Source organism: Arachis duranensis, chromosome 10 (genome assembly GCF_000817695.3).
Source record: "Arachis duranensis cultivar V14167 chromosome 10, aradu.V14167.gnm2.J7QH, whole genome shotgun sequence".
Lineage (NCBI taxonomy): Eukaryota > Viridiplantae > Streptophyta > Magnoliopsida > Fabales > Fabaceae > Arachis > Arachis duranensis.
This window is the reverse complement of record NC_029781.3, coordinates 103,184,462-103,204,263: the sequence shown is the minus strand read 5'-3', so window position 1 is coordinate 103,204,263 and position 19,802 is coordinate 103,184,462. Positions and strand designations below refer to the sequence as shown.

At 26.5% G+C, this 19,802-nt stretch overlaps 1 protein-coding gene and 1 long non-coding RNA gene across 10 annotated transcripts in view; one reads left to right on the top strand and one right to left on the bottom strand.

Annotated features, from left to right (window-relative positions):
* The window catches only part of LOC107471775 (B3 domain-containing transcription factor VRN1), a 59,204-nt gene that overhangs the window by 6,164 nt on the left and 33,238 nt on the right, over positions 1-19,802 (bottom strand). The window lies entirely within an intron of this gene.
* Positions 12,696-19,714, top strand: LOC127742424 (uncharacterized). Of its 9 annotated transcripts, none has more exons than XR_008003681.1 (9): positions 12,731-13,212; positions 13,695-13,844; positions 13,936-14,135; positions 14,223-14,287; positions 14,876-15,053; positions 15,669-15,737; positions 16,378-16,445; positions 17,198-17,401; positions 19,049-19,709. It is a non-coding gene; the product is annotated as an uncharacterized LOC127742424 (long non-coding RNA). The 9 variants fall into 9 exon arrangements; XR_008003677.1 differs by having other exon boundaries at positions 16,288-16,445; positions 17,201-17,401; XR_008003676.1 differs by having other exon boundaries at positions 16,265-16,445; positions 17,201-17,401.

Below are 19,802 nucleotides of genomic sequence, written 5' to 3'. Positions count from 1 at the left end.
TAAAAGTAAATAAAATTTATATGAATATAATCAAATAAAAAAATAAAAAATTTTATACATAACATAAATATAGTACAATAAAGGATAGAAAAAATAATTTATATAAATAAAAAATAATAAAAATTAATAAAAATAAAATTTATATTAATAATAGTTGTCATATAAATAAAAAATACAATAAAAATATAACAATAGAAAATTAAAAAAATAACATCAGAACATTAAAAAAATAATATGAAAAATATTTATCATATAAATAAAAAATATAATAAAAAATATAAAAATTAAAATATGAAAGAAAGAACTAAAAAATATTAAAAAGAAAATTAAAATCTTTACCTTGACAGTGATGAAAACAAATCTAAAAGAGTTTGATAAAAAAAATTCTGTAACGAAGAACATAGAAAGAACTACTGTGTGAAATTACGTGGCTATAGGCATCTTTTTCATAGAAGAAATGAAATGAATTTTTTACCTAACTCCTCCAACGGTCATTAATCTTTCCAACGTGAACGCAGAAGCTTGAATTTTTAGCTTCACGTGAACGTACGTTCACAGGTGAAAGCACTTATGGGTTAGAGATTTCAAAAAATTGCCAAACATAATAATGTGGCGTTCAAGACGTTCAAACGAGCTTTTATGTTCCCCAACGTGAACCCCAAACACACCCTAAAAGTAGTTATATGTGTTTTAATTTATTTTTGTGTATTATATATTTTTAGATAATTTTAATATATATTTAATATAGTTTAATAAATTAAAAGGATGAAATTAGGGTATGGATTCATTCATAATTGATTGCAGAGTTATATAACGTTAATGGATAATGGTATTACTCTAAAAACAAAATAAAATATAGTTTTTTTTTGAAACATAGAAAGCTCAACACATTAAAGTGGAGTATAAAATAAAAAAGAAGACACACAACGAGCTACCAACCAAACCAACACCTAACACCCCAGACCTATCAACAGCCTACCTCAGAATCACCACCACGCCATTCTGTATAGCTCATCACCGTCTTTGTGTGGATTACCTCCATGCTTGCTCTTGTATTCTTAAAGATTCGTGCATTCCGTTCCAACCAGATGTTCCAAATAACTGCAAAGAACATTGTCATCCACATCTGCTGCCCTTGTTGTCTATTATGCAAGCCATGCCAGCTTTCAAACATTTCCCTAATGGTTCCAGGGATCACTCACGCTCTACCTAGTGACCTCAACCACTTACACCACACCTGCCAAGCTACCTCACACCTAAGGAATAAATGCTCAGCAGATTCTAATTCCTTAGTACACATTACACATAAAATAAAATATAGTTAGAATTTATCTTATAATTATTTTTGTTTTTTTTTTATCAAATATTTCTAAAATGGTAATATGAAACACTATTAGATAAGTTAAACAAAAGAGGCTCATTTTTTCCTATATGAAAACAATAATGGTGTAATACAATAAAATGGATGAATAAACAAAAATTTCACTATTATGGTATCAATATAAATCATAACCTGCGTTTTACCATTTTCAATTATTTTTTATTTTTTTCATCAAAATAATAAAGCGCAACTTCTGTTTTATTGTTTTCACTTTTTATTTTTTTTAAACAACAAAATGCAACATGTGTTTTTTGGATGTCAGATTTTTTTTTAAGAATAGAAAATGCAAGTTGGGTTTTGAGGAGAAAAAATATTTTAATCAAAACATTAATAATGATTGCTATTGGTGCCGGCCATATTGAAAAAGCCATATTTATTGTCTTTATATATTCTTATGTATAATCTTATGTATTTATATATATTCTGAAAACGATGATAATGATTGTCATTATGAAACTTTAAGTATTGAAAAAATTAAAGTTTAAAAATCTATGTTTAGAAAAATAATAATTTTTTTATTTTATTTTAATGAAAAATATGTTATAGCTGTGAATTTTTTTTACAGTACTTAGTATAAAAAAAATCGGGTTAGATGAGGTTGAAATTATGAAAGATGTTAGGAAATTACACCAGACACATGAAGATGTACATTTAAATATACTCTTTATATCAAGTTTGTTGAATCTGGATAAATCTTAATCATGTGCCTTTATATTGATGATTTGATCTATATTAGTAATAACTTGAAGATAATTGCAGAATTCAAAGAGGTTATGGTAAAGCAATTTGAAATGACAGATATGTGGTTGATGTCTTATTTCCTCGACATCAAAATCATTTAGAAAGATGATGAAATCTTTATTTCACAGAATAAATATGCAAATGATATTTTAAAAAAATTTATATGGTACATTCCAAATCAGTTCGTACTCCGATCGAAGAAAAGTTTAAACTGTCAAGAGGAGATAAAGGAAGAATAATAAATTATACTTATTACAAAAATTTGATTAAAAGGCTGAGGTACTTTACTACAACTAGACAATATATTATATTTAGAGTTGGATTGCTTAGCAAATTTATGGAGAGTCTTGTACCAACTATTTGCAAGTAGGGCGGTCAAACGGGCCAACCCGAACTATTTAGCCCTAGCCCGTGTAAGTTCGCTTTATTCGCAGGCCATAATTTTTTAGCTCATACCATTTATAGTCAGTCTGATTGGTTAAATGGGCTGGTCCGTTTATCATTTTATTTTATTTTTTAAAAAATGTTTTGAAAAAACAATATTACTTTTAGGTCAAAAACTTTAAACAAATAGTATTTTTTTAGTTGATGGGTCAGATTTTTGGGTTGAATCAATAAAAATGTCGGCTAAAAATACTACTTTTTTTAAAAAATAAATAAATGGATCGCGCCGTTTAACCGATGGACTAGCCCATTTAACCTTTTTTTTTTGAGTTAATCGAATTCAGCCCGTTTAACCTGAAATTTAAACGAACTTAATTTTTAGAGGCAAATTCCACTCATTTAACTGGATAAATAGGCTGGCCAGATAGGTTTAACCCATTTTGACGGCTCTATTTGCAAGCGGTAAAAAGAATTCTTTGATATATCAAAGGTACTTTAAACGATTGTATTTTTTTATGAAAATACTAATGAAATAAATCTTGTTGATTACACTGAGAGCGATTGAGTTGAAGATATTGAAACAAGAAAAAATACTTCAAAATTTGCATTTTATCTTGGTTTTGGTGTAATTTCATAATCTTCAAAAAATAATCAGTAGTAGCATTCTCTACCGTAAAAGTAGAATATATAGCAATAATAAATTATGCAACGCAGGCAATATAGGTAAAAAAATTCTTGAGAAATTGAACAAGAAATAAAGTACTCTAACAACTATATTTTGTAATAACAAATTAGTTATTGCACTTTGTAAAAATCTTGTATTTTATGGAAGATTGAAGTATATTGATATTCAGTTTTACGGAATCAAATAATTAGTGAATAAGAAAGAAATTTTAATTAAGTGCTAAAGATTAAGTACAATCGTAGATATTTTTACAAAATTGTTAAAGACCAAGATATTTAATAAGTTGAAGGAGATGTCGGAAATGATTAATTTTATAAGCTTAGTTTAAGGAATATAATGTTAGATAATTTTTTTTGAACAAGATGACTCAATACAATACAATGGAGCAATAGACAATCAAACTGAGGACATGAAAATAAAACAAAATAAATCAACTACCCCTATTGTTATCTCTGGTATAGCCATCAACAACAACAAAGTTTTTACTACTCCACTCTCCATAACTGGTCAAGGATCGTTGATACACCTCTTCTGAACCACTTTTGTTAGAATTAAAAATACGCATGTTCCTCTCCAACCATATATTTCAAATGACCGCAAAAAAGCATCTCAGTCATCGGTTCCGCTCCTCTTTTCTGTTCACGACATCTGTCCAACTCTCAAAATATAATATATTAGATGTTACAACATGCTCAAAACAGACTACACATATGATGAGGATGTAACAAAAAAATATATATAAATAATAGAGTCGCTACCAATTTTGTTACAGAAAAGATTGGATAAAATTATTAGTTTAAAAAAATTGATATTTTAAAGATATTTAGAATTTTAATTAAGGACGAAAATTTAATTTCAATGCATCTTTAATACATCCATTTAAAATCGTTATCTTTTCAATATATTAGGTCGATTATTATTATTTAATTAGTATTTATTTTTTGTTTTTTTTATAAATTACAATAAAAGGATATTATTTGCATAAGAATAACAAATAAGGGCAAAAAATTAAGAAACTTGTTTTTTTTTTTGTTTTATTTGGAACGAACATAATATATCTATGATAAAAACTAAACTAAACGCAGTGACATCCCTAATAAATTGTAGAAAAAAATGTATTGTTAAATTATAAACTGGAGCTTGTTATTTATTTACTTTTGACCCTTTTTAAAATTATTTTATTCATTTATGTCACCACACAAAAAAAAAAAAAAGAATTAGAAAACAAACGGGTCAAATGTCATCAAAATCCGTTGTTTTTATAGTAATCCTAGGTGCCGTCACAAATAATAATAATAATAATAATAATAATAATAATAATAATAATTTATTTACTAAATTATTGATTAAAAAATTTAAAAATAAAACATACATACTTTAAAAGTTGAAACAAGTAAAATAATACTGTACAAAAAAAATAATTGACCAACAATTCCAAATAAAAAAAGTAAGATAAAATAAAAAAAAGTATGTTGTCTAGTGCAGTAATTTATTATGGCACCTGTATTGTTGTGCAGTACTTTAACTCTACGAAGAAAATGGCAACAATCTTTTTAAATTTGTTTGTGCAGTACATTACACTTAAAAAATTAGATTTTATATTTTAAATAATAATAATATAATAAAAAATAACAATAAAATAAATTTATATTTTTTATATGATTTTAATTTATATAATATTGTATTTTTTTTACATTTCATAAATATATTTGTTATTTTTACTTCTCTATTGATATATTATTCTTATTTTTTTTACTTCACATACATTTGTTTTTTTTATTTTTATTATTTTGTCTTATTCACTCATAAATATTTACAACACAATTTAAATATATATACAAGTCTGAACTTATTCTATTCAAAATATTAACAAAAGAAAAAAGATATTGAAGATAATTTTTATTGATATAGAAACAAGAATAATATAATTTTTTTAGGGTTTATTTATCATACGTTTTAAAAACACATGTTAAGATTACAAAATAAAGAGTTTTTATTTAAAATATAAAAAATTTAAGAGAAAATGACAAATCGATTTCTTACTTTTTGATCCGTAGACACTTAAGTTCTTAAATATTTAAAAATATATTTAAATTTTGGATATTTTCAAATTAAAATCTAGACATAATCTCTAAATTTTATTTGTCTCATTTTAAAAATTCTTTCACATATACATTCGTATTAACCAGGTGAGTAGAATAGAAGTCACATTTGATTTTTCCGTTGACCTAAGTAAACATAAAGAAACGATATGTCTAAATCTAAAAAAATGTTAGAGATTTAAATATATTTTCAAATTCTCGAAAACTTAAATATTTGCAGATCAAAAGATTAATAATTTATTTATCTTTTTTTCATTTAAAAATTTTATACATTTATTTTGTAGTTATTAAATAAAAATATTAAAAAAAATTTATTAATGATAAGCTTATCATGTATCTATAAGACACATATTAACTAAATCTTTTTTTTATGAGTGAATTGATGAAAATTTTTTATAAATATTACATGATAAAATAAAAAAAATTGAAAAAAGAAAAAAATTTGCGTTCAGAAATTTGAAATATACTTAATATTGAAGATGTCTATTTTGCTCAGATTTTGAACCATCACTGTGATATTCTCTGCAGAAATATATTTTTGTAGTAAAAAAGATTCGATTCTTAAGTTCACTGTTCACTACATCACATGCCTCAGCCAATGCATGCAGCAGGTTCAATTTGCATGTTTGTTGATTGGATGTTTTGTTGGTCCAATAAAAAATCTTGAGCCTTCGTTTTTGGTCTTGAGGAATATTGAATTTTTTTTTATCGATGGAACTGAATTTTTTTTCACACAGAATAATAATAAGTGCAAACTAAATTATCAACTACTTTTTTTCTAAAATATTATGTTTAGACAAAATTCGACATTTACACTAGAACATTAAAAAAAATTAAAATTAAATTGAATTGAAATTAGAAATCAAATTACACCCTAAATTAGATAGTAAAAACTATAAAAATGTAAGTTATTTTTCTAGTATAATACAACATAATATTTATGAAGAATGAAGAATTATAAATGGAAAGTTTTAAATTAATGACTAAATTTAAAAATTTAAAATAAATTTAAATAAAGAATTTGAGTAGTCAAAATTTTTGTTAAGGACAAAAAATTTAAGAAACTGGCTTTTTTTTTTTTGAACGAACATAATATATCTATGAGAAAAATTAAACTAAACTCAGTGATATCCCTAATAAATAGTAGAAAAAAATGTATTGTTTAATTAAAAACTGGAGCTTGTTATTTATTTACTTCTGACCCCTTTTTTAATTATTTTATTCATTTATGTTAACTCACAAAAAAAAAAAGAATAAAAAAATACAAACGGGTCAAAATGTCATCAAAGTCCGTTGTTCTTAAGTACTGCCAGATTCCAAGGTACCATCACAAAAAATAATAATAATAATCTATATGCTAAATGACAAATAAGGGAATCTGGGAACTAACAAAAAAATTGAAAAGAGAGATTCATGCTTTTTGGAAGTTGGAAAAGTAAAGAAGAATAATTGACGACGGAGAATCCAAGAAAGAAAAGAAAGAAAAAAAAACAATGGTGGTTTACATGCACTGGTTTATTATGGCACCTGTATTGTTGTGCAATACTTAACTACACCAACACTCTATCAAGGGAATGGCAACAATCTTTTTAATTTGTGCGTGAAGTAAATTGTAAAATTAGTTTTTAAAAAATTATTTGTTTTTAAAATAGTATTTGAAATTATTTTTTAAAAATTTTAAATTAATTATATTAGTTCATTCGTTACTTCTATGACTAACAATATTAAAATTTGTTAAATTTGGTCTAGATGATTTTTTGGGAGATCTCCTTTTGCTTAGTTCAGTCTTTATAATGTGAACACTTCATTCTATTTCTATTAATAAAATTTTATTGTCTTTGAAAAAAAAATATCACAACATACATATAGTAGTTATAATTGATTATTAACATTATTAGTTTATAAAATTAGATTAAACCAATTTCAAATTAAGAGTTTCCAAGTCTCAAGTTTTTTCTAAAATTAAATTTTGATTTGATTTAACTTCATAAATTTATTATATTAATAATTAATTAAAATTTCTAAGTGTATTTTGTAATGTACTTAATGCGTTATATTAATAAATTTTGACATCATCAATAAAAAATAATAGAAAAACTAAAAACTTTTAAAAAATGAATTTAATTAAATTTTTTTTAAAGATCAATTTAAAAAATAAGTAATTTTTTAAAAATTAGTTTGAGCATTTACCTTTTATTTGTGTAACTACACACATTATACTCTTTCTTTTACATTCCATAAATATATTTATTATCTTTACTTCTCTGTTGATATATACGCTCTTTTCCTTCACTTTTCTTACTTCATGTCCATTCATTTTCTTGATTTTTATTATTCTATGCCTTATTCTCTCATAAATACTTGGAACACAACTCAAACATGTCTGAATTTATTCTATTCAAAATATTAACAAAGAAAAAAGATATTGTAGGTAATTTTTATTGATATAAAAATAAGAATAATATATTTTTTTGGAGTTTATCTATCATATATTCTAGATGCACATATTAAAATTATAAAACAAAAGAAAATTATAAAAAATATAAAAATTTAAGAGAAAATCATAAATTAATCTCTGATTTTTTTCATTCGCAGGTATTTAAGTCTTTGAAGATAATATATTTAAGTTTTTGACCTTTTTAAAATCTAAACACATTGATCCCTCAGTCTAATTTGTCTCATTTTAAAAACTTTTTTATGTATACATTTGTATCAACTAAGTCAGTACAATGAGAATCACATTTGATTTTTCTGTTAGGTATGACATGACCCAAGTGAATAGGAGAGATCGATATATCCAAATTTTAAAAAAGATAGATACTTAAATATATTTTTAAATTTTAAAAAATTTAAATATTCACGAATCAAAAAGTCAATGACCTATTTGTAATTTTTTTATTTAAATTTTTAATGCATTTATTTTGTAGTCATTAAATAAAAATATTTAAAAAAATTTATTATTGATAAATTTATCATGTATCTTTAAAGTATATATTAGCTAAATGTTTTTTTATGGGTGACATAATGACTTTTTTTATGAATATTACATGATAACATGAGAAAAGAAATTGCGTTCAGAAATTTAAAATATACCTAATATTAAACATGTCTATTTTGCTTCAGTTTTTGAAGTATCACTTTTCTTCTCCAACCCTTTTTTTTTATTATTAACTGTGATAAGTAAAAAAAAAAAAAAAATCGCTTCTTAAGTTCTTTTGCTTTTATGTATTTTATAATTTTTGGCCCTCTCCTTTGCTTGTGATGCTTTTAAGAATTTATAGAGCATGAAAGATATTTGATATGATTGTACTCCCATATCTTCTAATTCATTTCTTCATTTATTTAAAATCTTTTGATAGATGAAAAAGTGACCGTTGATGCTTTATACCTTCATTTAGTGGATAATTTTATTATTGACGTTCTTCTTCTTCTCTTACTATTATATCTTGTTATTTTTCTTTTGTACTGTATTACTTAATCATGATCATAATACATGTACATGCAGCAGGTTTAATTTCACAGAAGCAATTTTTGTCTTGAGCCTTCGTTTTTTGTTTTGAGGAATATTGGGCTATATTAGCCAAACTTCTTCTTCTGTTTTTCTTTTGCCTTTTTAATTAATTATTCATAATAAATTATTGAGAAATGACATCTGAATAATTAATTAAAAAAATAACATTTTGATACTAAATTTTGAAATAGACACGTAGCAATAAAATTGTCGGTCTTTGTCACATAAGTATATAGAAATAAGAAAACCAATTAACTTGGCTAAATATTTTAATTTGCTAGCATAATCTATGAATTTAACCAAAACGATAAACTGGGTAAGATTGAATCAATATTATCCATTTTTTTTTATTTCTTTTTGGAAAAAAAAAATCAATAATCACATATCTAAAATCATGAAAATATTCATATGTTGTTGAACACTAATTTTGTTGGCTTTCATTTATTTTTTATTATGATCAATTGAATCATGTTCTAAATAATTGGTGCTTGAAATAGAACAATATTAAAAAAAATAAAAATAATTCTAAAATTTTTTTATTTGTGATGATATAAAAAAAATATAAAATATACATTAATAAAAATTATTTTCTTGAATTTCTCATATTACAGCTTTTATCAATCTAATAACATTCATACACATTTTAAAAGAATGGATGAGAAATATGTTATTGAAAACAAAAACATATTTAATTATAAATAAGTGACTTAAAATTACAAATTTTAATGTGAGATTAAATTATATTTATACTTCTTGTAAATTTTCCTTTTCCGTTTTTTTATCTAATAATAACTATATAAATAAATTACTATTACCGAAACTTTATGATAACAAAAATAGATTGAATGAATTATATAATTTTTTAAGAATAAGTTCATCTTATTAGAAACAAAATTCTATCTAAATATAGCATACAGGTAACATCTAATTTTTGAACGATGATTAGTTGCTATAATTTAATGTTAATTAGTAGTATCTTTTTTGTTGGGCTTATTATTTTGCTGGGCTATAAAAACAATAAGCTTCAGTTAGTTTTGTGGACTCTTGAAGATATATTAGTCTCGCTCTTTATTTTTAGATTTTTGTGGTTTTAAGATTGAAGGTCCAAAGTTTGAACTCTGAACAACATAAGAAAAGGAGATAATCAAGACCCAACTATGTTCATGAGTTTCATTTCAATTAGGGTTTGGAATCTATACTTGCAAATTTGGGTTCAAATACTTATTCTCTCTACCTTCTATCAATGAATATCAATACCATCTAGTGATTACAATTTTTTTTTTCATTTTTTTAAAATTAGAGTAATGTTACATTACCAACAATATTTATTATCTTTTTACCAATATTTGACTAACTCTAAACTCTAAAAATTAAATTCTAAATATTAAACTCTAAATCTTAAGTCTTAATAGTATAAAAATAAGATATTAATTAATATTGATAAAAAATATTAATTTTTTAATATTAAAAACCTAATTTCTAAATAAACAGAATCAAAATATTAAGATAAATTTATCACATACACAAAATACTTTGATAAAAATAAAAATAATAATAAATAATAACCCATATTGTACGAAAAATAATTACGAAAATTGTCTCATCACTATTTTAAAACAAAATATACATGTACAAAATTCTTATTATTTATTCTAGTGAATTTACTCCCTACTAATGCTAATTATACTCTTCACAAGCTTCAGACATCTAATAATAATAATAATAATAATAATAATAAGCAAAGATATTTATAAAAAAAATATAATCTTTGCGTAACATCAAAAAGATAGAATACGACAATAATTTTTTTAATAAAAAATTAAAATGATCATATGAATAAAGAAAGAAAAAAATTGCAAATCAGAAGAACTGAAATGAGTCCAATAAGTTGTAATTTTTATTGTTAAGTAAAACTAACATCATAAATATAAAATATTAAAAAAGATAATATAAGATAATTGGTATATCTAAATTCATTATAAAAATTCATTATTTTTAAATTGGCTCTAAAAAATGTAAAACTATCGTAATGAAGAGAGACACCAACATATGCTCAATAAAGTCTACATAACCAGCCCATCAAAGCCCATAGTATAATATATTTTTGTAGCCTAATAAAATAATAAGCTCAAGAAAAAAAAAATCCACTAATTAACATTAAATAATTACAGCAACTAATCATCATTGAGAAAGATAAAATCTGTCACATACAGTTACTATCACGGAGCCTACTACTTTAACTGAAAAATTTCAGATACCACAAGAGATGTGTGTCGTTTAAGCAAGATAGATACATAATTAAAATAATTTTACCAATTAAATCTTATAATCTAAATTTAATTCAATAAATTAGTTATTTACATGATATTTTAGACAATTAAAAATACTTTAAATATTTTGACGTAACGTTACTTAAAAAAATATTTTATTCTTTTTTTTTTAAAAAATGATATTCATCTCTCTTCTATTTGTAAAATGTATATTTTTCTTTATTATAATTTTTAAAAAACCTCCTTTTAAATCTATTTTAATTTTTTTGTATTAACTAATATTAACTTTATCCATTTATAAAGGAAAATAATTTTTTTATAAAAATACCTTTTAACAAAAATTTTATTTTTTATCATTAAATTTTGCTTACCAAAATACTCTTTAATAAATTTTTTTATTGATTAAATTATATTTTTACCAAAATATTTAAAAAAATAATAATTAAATTATTTTTTTTAAATACCCTTCAATAATTCTTTAATTAATAAATTGTGATTTTACCAAAATATTTGTTAACAATTATAATTATATTTTACTAATAATTTTTCGATATCAATATATATTATTTTAACATTAAATAAAAAAATCTTGGTAAGATTATTTTTTGATATCAATATATATTAATTGTTATACACATTAACAGTAGTACGATTTTTTATTTAATGTTAAAATAATATATATTGATATCGACAAATTAATAGTAAAATATAAAAATAATTTTTGATCAAAAAATTAATAGTAAAATATAAAAATAATTTTTAACAAAAATTTTGGTAAAATTACAATTTAATAATTAAAAAATTGATAAAGTTAACATTAATTAAAACAAAAAATTTAAAATAGATTAAAAAAGAGATTTTTTAAAATTTATAAAGAAGAAAAATGTATATTTTATAATTAATTATGAGAGCATTTTCAATGCTAATTTTAATTTTATTTTATTTTGGATTGTACAAATATAGTTTATATGTCATACATAGTGATTTAAAAGTAAAAATAAATTTTGTTCCTCTAATACCTAATATTAGTTTGATTAAAATTTTATTTTATTTTTAATTATTTCATCAACATAATTATACAAGTATCAAAATTGTATTGATCTTTATCAATGTAATACTTTATCTCTAAGGTAATATCGGTTTCATTTCATAAATCAACTCCAATAAAAATTTTAATTTAAAATTATAATTTTTAATTCATCTAATAAACTTAATTCTAAAATAGTTTTTATGGTTTAAATTTAATATTAAATATTATATTTCAACTTATTAAAATCAAATCCAATTTTTTCTTTCTAATTCAATAAAACAAACTTAATTATATAGTTGCTATTTTTTTAATTTTAAAATTACCTAAAAGTATATTTTAGTCCTTTAAAATCAAACTTAAATTTAGTATTATATTTCAATTTATTAAAATCAAATTCAATTGTTTCTTTCTAATTTAATAAATAGTTATCAGATCTGGCTCGATTTGACTGGTTCGACCGAAAATTCAGTCACATGGTTATTTAATCGGACCGAACCACACATTAAACCGAAAAAAACCCGATTTAACCCGGCGGGTTTAGTTTAAACCGGTGACCCGGCCAGGTGCTTTGACCCGGTCCGGGTCTGTGTAATTCTTTTTGTTTCTTCTAAACGGCGTCGTCAAACATTCCTCCCCTTTCGTTAAATCTGAAATCAATGAACCCTAGGCTACCCCCCCCCTTCCCCATTGCCTCACTCACATCTCCCTAATGGCATCTGATCTGAGAGACTGAGACAGATCTCTTGAGTGTTGAGAGTCGAGTGTCTGAGACCAAAAACAAATTCATCAATTGGCCTCAACAGTCACCGCCGAACGTCGTCGTCACTCTCCGCGGCGTTCGTCACTCTCCCGGCCGTCACTGCTTCTCCCCTCACCTCGCCGTGTTCGTTGTTATATTGGTCATTTGTGGGTTGTGCTTCTTCTGCTTCTACTTCGTTGCTTTTGCTTCTGTGGTTTGTGGGTGCCTCACATCGCCAAACCCTCATCAGACGAGGTCACTCTCTGCGGCGTCGTTACTTCTCCCGGGCGTCACTGCTTCTCCCCTCACCTCGCCGTCAGAAAGCTCAGCAACAATTCCTCTTCTGCCTTAGTGCCTCTGCTCCCTCAGGTCAGTGCCTCTGCTATTGACCTATTGTTATGGAATCTACTAATAAATTTGATTTTTTTAGAGTAGTTGTTGAAGCTGGTTGAATTTTAGTTAAAATTGTTCTTAAATTGTATTGTTGGTGCATAGTGGTTGCTGGTTGGTATATTAGTTAACTGTTATATTGTTGCTAGTTAAAATCTGCTGAATTGTGGAAAGGTTGCTGTGTTTTCAGTTGCTGGTTGCTACTGGTTGCTGTATTTTTTGTTGCTGGTTGCTGTATTTTTAGTTGCTGGTTGTTACTGGTTGCTGTATTTTTATATAATTTTATATTTTTTTAGTTATGACCAAATTAATTGGATGAATCAGTGATTTATCGGTTGAATCAGTAATCTAATGACCCGATCATATGACTGGGTTGATTATCGGTTCGGTTCTGATTAACAAACTTAATTATATAGTTGCTATTTTTTTATTTTAAAATTACCCAAAACTTAATTACATAGAGAAGGAGGCCAGGTCGACAGAGAAAATAAGAGGAATAAGGCTACAGCGGTGATAGAGGCCACTGCCGATGTTGGATCCGCAGAGCTGCGTCCACCGTAGAACGACGTCGCAGCCGTTCCTTTGCCAGTGGGTGCTGCGAATGAAGGATGGTTAGTTCTCTCGCTCACTCACACTTTATTCTGTTGTTTGGTTGGTTGAAAACGCTAATTGAATTCAATGGAATGCCATGCCCACTTGAAGAAGATAGATTAGGAGATGTCGATGTCGGCAATGGTGGAGCTGGCAGCAATTTCCTATCCTCGCCATTGACACCTATGAAATGATGCAACAAAAGAGGGAAGCCCACAGCGACAAGCTTTTGGTGGTTTGAAGTCACTCTCTCAAAGAATCAGAAGGGCCAAGGAAAAGTCAATCATCTTGGGACTGGAATCATAGTGCAGGTAATCTTAGCTGTCACGTTTTAATAATATTCCTCTATCTATTCTCAGGTATTCATTTTTTGTTGTTGTTTCTGTTTTGCTGTTTAGGATTTCAAGACATATAAACGAGTTGCAGCTGAAAGTGTTGTCGTAAATGGTTCTGTAATTCACAGGTTAAAACTTCAATTTTTCTCTTTTCAGATCTTTTGTGACTATTAATTTGTTATATGTGATGACATTTCAAAATATCGATCAGATACAACTACAGATGCAATGATGTTTGAGGTCAGGAAAATAATGTACATAGTTGTTGTCAAATATGTCACCCCCTGTTCTAATTTATTCTTTGTTTTTTTCTATCCTCATGTTAATGAATTTGGATTTTGAAACAATTTAGACCATAGAAAACACCATCTTTTATGAGCAGCAAGTGGAATAGGGACTGTGCGACTTGAACTATTTGTAATTGCCAAGTTGAATAGAGATAGGGCTCTTTGATTACTTGCTTTTTGGTGTTAGTTTGTTAGTGCTATGTTTTACATGCATTAAGGGCTACTTTAGCTGTTTGCTTACTCATTTACTCTCTCTGTAATGTTAGTTTCCTAACCAAGGTTTTACTTTATTCTCACTTTGATGGAAAATTTTCTTTTTATGAAGTTTGAAGAGGTAAGTGTTGGTGAAGCAAGATTTCTAGAATGTTGTGCAAGTATAGTGATTCATTATTTTTTATTTGTGATTAAGGGGTTGTTTTTGTAATATAGATGGAGCATGCAAAAGATGGTTTTGATGTGAATGATTATGGTGACGAGCATGAGAAGGAATAAGGAAAAGAGGAAGAAGATGGAAAGGAGGGAACAGCTAAGAAAGACCAAAGTGGATGGAATAATGATGACATGGAACAACTTGAGAAGTATATAAGAATCTTCATCACCACGAGCTGTAAGAGTTATTAACCTTTTATTCTTAACCTTCAAATTAGTTTTGGAATTTTAGGTGAGGAGTTATTGGACTTTTTAGTAGAAGTTCTTCAGGTATCAAATTATCCGTAGCTAATTCTCTAATTGGTTACAACAATAAAACTTTTGTCTCTAATTGAATTTCACAACGTCTAAGATTAAAAATTATGTTTATAATAGCTTGCTATAATTTGAAAATTCAACAGACATATAATATAACTAAATTAGTAGTTATTATGATAACACAATAGTGATATGTGGCAGTATTATGCAGTGAGAGTGGTTCCCATTTCCCACAGCAAATGTGATAATAGGAAAAATGATAGAATAGTTTTGGCAAAAGAGCAGCACCAAACCATGTTTGATCATATAGCAGTGGCAAAGGTGGTAGTGTCTCTGAATTTTTATATTAATGGTGAAAGTAGTATAATTTGTAGTAAGGTAAGAATGGTAGAGGTAATTGAATTGCTGTTTTGAGCAAATAAACAACTTGAAGGTTCTAAATGGTCCTTATTTAGATTATTTCTATTGTTTTCTAAATTTTCTTTTTTGAGTCTTCTCATCATTGTTGATTTAAAATAAGGAATTTTTTTTTCAGGAATTGATATGTGCGTATGTACGGAAAAAAAAAAAAGAAAAGAAAAGGGGCACTGATCATATAAATAATGTGAGCCTACTATCATTTTTGACCTCCCGAAAAGATTTAATTTTTGACAAAATATTTTTAAAAGCACCAAACATGGCCTTTTTTGTTTTATAATTTATTTGTAGAGTTTAATTCCTTTGCTTTTGCAGTGTAAAGATTTTTGCTATTATTATTTTGTAGTGCTCAATTTCTCTGCTTTTACAGCATTTAAGAGTTTTTTTTTTCCCAAAAGAAGTTGTGGCATTTATGGTACATACAACAATCTAACACAATACTGAAATAAATAGACAAGTTTTGAAAACCAATAAAAATATTTGTCAGGATGAAACTATGCACTTTGATATTTTCACATTGTGAAGATAATTTTAACAAGATGAGCTGATTTTATAATAAGATCGACATTCAGACAATAAGTCTAACGGAAAAAAGTATTTTTTTTTAAGTTGAAAATAATGTATGCTACTCCTGAAAAATATCTATTTTATTGTTCTCAACAAAATAGATTCAGAATAATGAATATATAGGTAATTTTTTATTCTTACTGTTAGTTGAATTTGGTGGTTTATGGAAGGACTTGAAGTTAATATCTATCTAATTGATTTCACGACCAAGGATTCACCCTCGACTTAAAGCTAAGATCAAAGGTGTACTTGTCCTGCAGTTTATTGACAATACTATTTTATGTTGTATTATCTGGCAAGGGTTTACACTACTAACACAAACTTAAAGGTGACTTTTCTGTCTTTATTCTTTAATTATATCTCTGATTCTTTTTTAAATCTGTCTTTATTAGGATATAACTGAGAAAGAAGGAAGAAGAAACGGGTAGACAATACTTTGAAAAATAACTAAAAATGTATAATAATACTGATTAATTATTAGTCACACTTTGAACTTAGAAGAGATGCATTTTCCAAATAATTGATAGATTGGATAGTTGTATTAAATAAGAAGTTTCTTAGTCACCAAAAAAAAAAAATTCTTCTATTCATAGGTTGGTCCATGTGATAGTGTCAATCACACTGCGAATTTGAAAAGGCTACAGACAAAGACAAATGTCATGGCAAAGCTAAATGAGTTTGATAGTTCAATCGAATAGATAAACATTAAAAGTATTCTTGGGTCTCAATTTCAGTCAGATATACTTTTCATGCTTTGAGTACAATGTGAAGTAGACAAGTTAAAGCATGTTTATATTTTCTTTTCCTAACTGTTGAACTGTTATTAACAAAAATGCACAAGATTACATAACCCATTTTTCATATTTGAAGACGTATGTGGCATTACGTTGATCCTTGGACTTAAATCAATTCCATTAATCTGTTAATCGCTTTAAAGTACTAATTGTATTTCTTGATTATCTTTAAATGAAAATATAATTGGAGATGAACTATACTCAAATCATCCTTTTCTTTGTGCCGCCCTTACTTTATACGTGTTCTAATGACTTATTTGTCATTATATCTTTCTCTGTTTCAAAGCAGAAACGCCTTACTTTGTCAACTCCATAAAGCTGTTTGAGAATATTGGTTGCTGGAAAATGACAACGGAGAAAAAGAGAAAGGAGCTGCTCTTGCTCGGTTAATCACCTGAAGATATAAGTAAAGCATCGCAAAATTGTCTTCCAAAATATACCAAGCTTCCAGGCAACTGCAGAAGAGGTGGATCTCAACAATGATGCTCAGGTAATTTATCTATATACTTCATCCCAAGTGTCATAATGTCATCTATTTTTTCCTTCCATAAATCTTAAATAAGAAGAGATAACAAAACAATAGATATGTTTTTTCTTGGTTTCACTAAAAGCAATTAGGAAAAAAAAAGAATTACATATGTTAACGAATGCTTTTGCATTCTTTAAATAGAGTGAGTCGACCTTATGGAAGTTGAAAAACAGATTTAAGAAAATCAGAATAAGAATTCAGGAGGCACAGATGACAATGAAAACCTTAATATTGAAAGCAAACATAAACAAATAGAGTTATTTATGCTATTGTCAAAGCTTCTAAGAACAAGAAGCCTACTTCAACGGCTATTTGGAGGAAGGAAATTGCTTTCTATGTTATCTAAAACGAGGTATAATGTATCCAAAAGAAGAAAAAAGGGTAAAAGATAAAATAAAAGTTTTATCTATTAAGAGATAGTATCTAAATTAATACAGCATATGTTCTTTTGGTTGAATTTTACCTAATGAGAAAGCTTTATTTATTAAGAAATAGTGCATAGAACTAATCACAATATTTTTACGATAAATTTTGCTACATTTTTTTGAGAAAAATCAATTGGATGTTCATTATGTGAATGCAAATTAAAATTTTAAAGATCAACAATTTGCTTATATATTTTTAGAATAATTTGGCGAAAATTATATATGCTCTTTTGCAGTTAAATATAGGCTCTTATTTTATTTTACTTTTTATTCTATAGCTTAATCACCACGGTATTGTGGAAGCTACAAATGCTAATGCTAAATAGTCACCAAAAAAAAATGCTAAGGCTAAATGTGCATAGTTTATCATTTTTGTTATGCATAACACTTTTAATATGAGTAGCACTCTTGCATGTGTTTTGGCATTAAATTCATTTATTCTACCTCATAATTGATTTAACAAATACTCTCTTGCTTGATGAACCCAACTATTTTCTTGCTTGATGAACCAATCAAATTACCTTGGTAATGCTTCCCTCCCTTATGAAAAGCCCTTTAGTTGTTGAGGTGCTGTTTTATTTGATGGATTTTTCTATTGGTTCATATATAATTTTGACTTAAAGAACATGTAGATCAATTATTACTACACACAGTTTGTTAATTTGTTTTCATATGTATTGTATTGTAAGAATTTCGTTTCAATTGTTTGTTCTTATGAATTAGTACTACACACATATTATTGCAAATTTGCAACTACTCATTTTCGGTGATAAAAATAAATAGTAGAAAATCCAAAATATCAGTCATATCTTCACAGCATCACTTGTGAATAATAGCATAATATAATGCTCCTTGACTACCTTTTTTTTTTTAAATAGAAATTGTTTTAGCTTGCCTACAAATTTTCATATATTTTTTCAAATAATAAAGATACTCTTATTTTTTACACCAAATAATATCCCAACTACACTTTACATTCATCCCATTTGCATTCGAATTTGTGTTTGGATGAGCAATTTACTTTTGCATGACAGACCTAACCTAGAGAGTCCTCTAGGGAACACTTGAAGAACAAATTAATAGGATATTACTGCACTTTCAGCATCCCATTTACTTAGTATAGCTCGGTTAACCTGTATTTTTCTTCCATTGTGCAACTTATCCAGCCGGTTTTTACTTCCAGGTCTGGTACATGGGCGCGTTTCTATATGGCTGGCAATAGGGCTACTTGTTTATGTATTTTATGGCCGAACCCACAGCACGCTGAAGGACGCAGTTTATGTGCTGGTGGCGCAAGTGGATGACGCATCGATAAGTTGTCTTGCTTAATCTTGGTAGCAGCCCAAACTGCAGCTCCACTTTTGTTGTATATATCTGTAATTTCTGTACAGAAAATGCATATAATATCGAGATTCAATAGTTTAGCAATTGTAGTGTGGAATATGATTTCCTTTAGCAACAGTTAACTACGGCTGTAATATTCATTTTATACGGATTGTAAATGCAAATATAATTTAAAAAGTTAATAACGCAAATGAGCAAACATCTCCTCAGATTTCAAATTTTCATTCCGTATTGATGTAGCCAAATCTTGACACTAGAGTGATTTCCAGGGCAATTAGAATGTTTAATCTGTTTTTCTTTTGTCACTATTGCTTATTCACATATAGTCAAGAAGTAATGTAGAGATGCAAAAGTGGTCATCATTATGAAACCAGAGAACTATTACATTAGAAGTATTTCATTGTTGAAATGCTGAGGAAGGGCTAATGTTCACTCTAGTTCTTGTAAGTATACTCGTGATGTAAGATATTTTGATCCCTGGTTTTAATGAGAAATAAAATAGCAACTGTAAGAACTAAGAACTAACTTTGTTACTGGAGTGACATGTGTCATCATGTCGCTATTTTAAATCACTTGTGCAATTTTTTCACTTC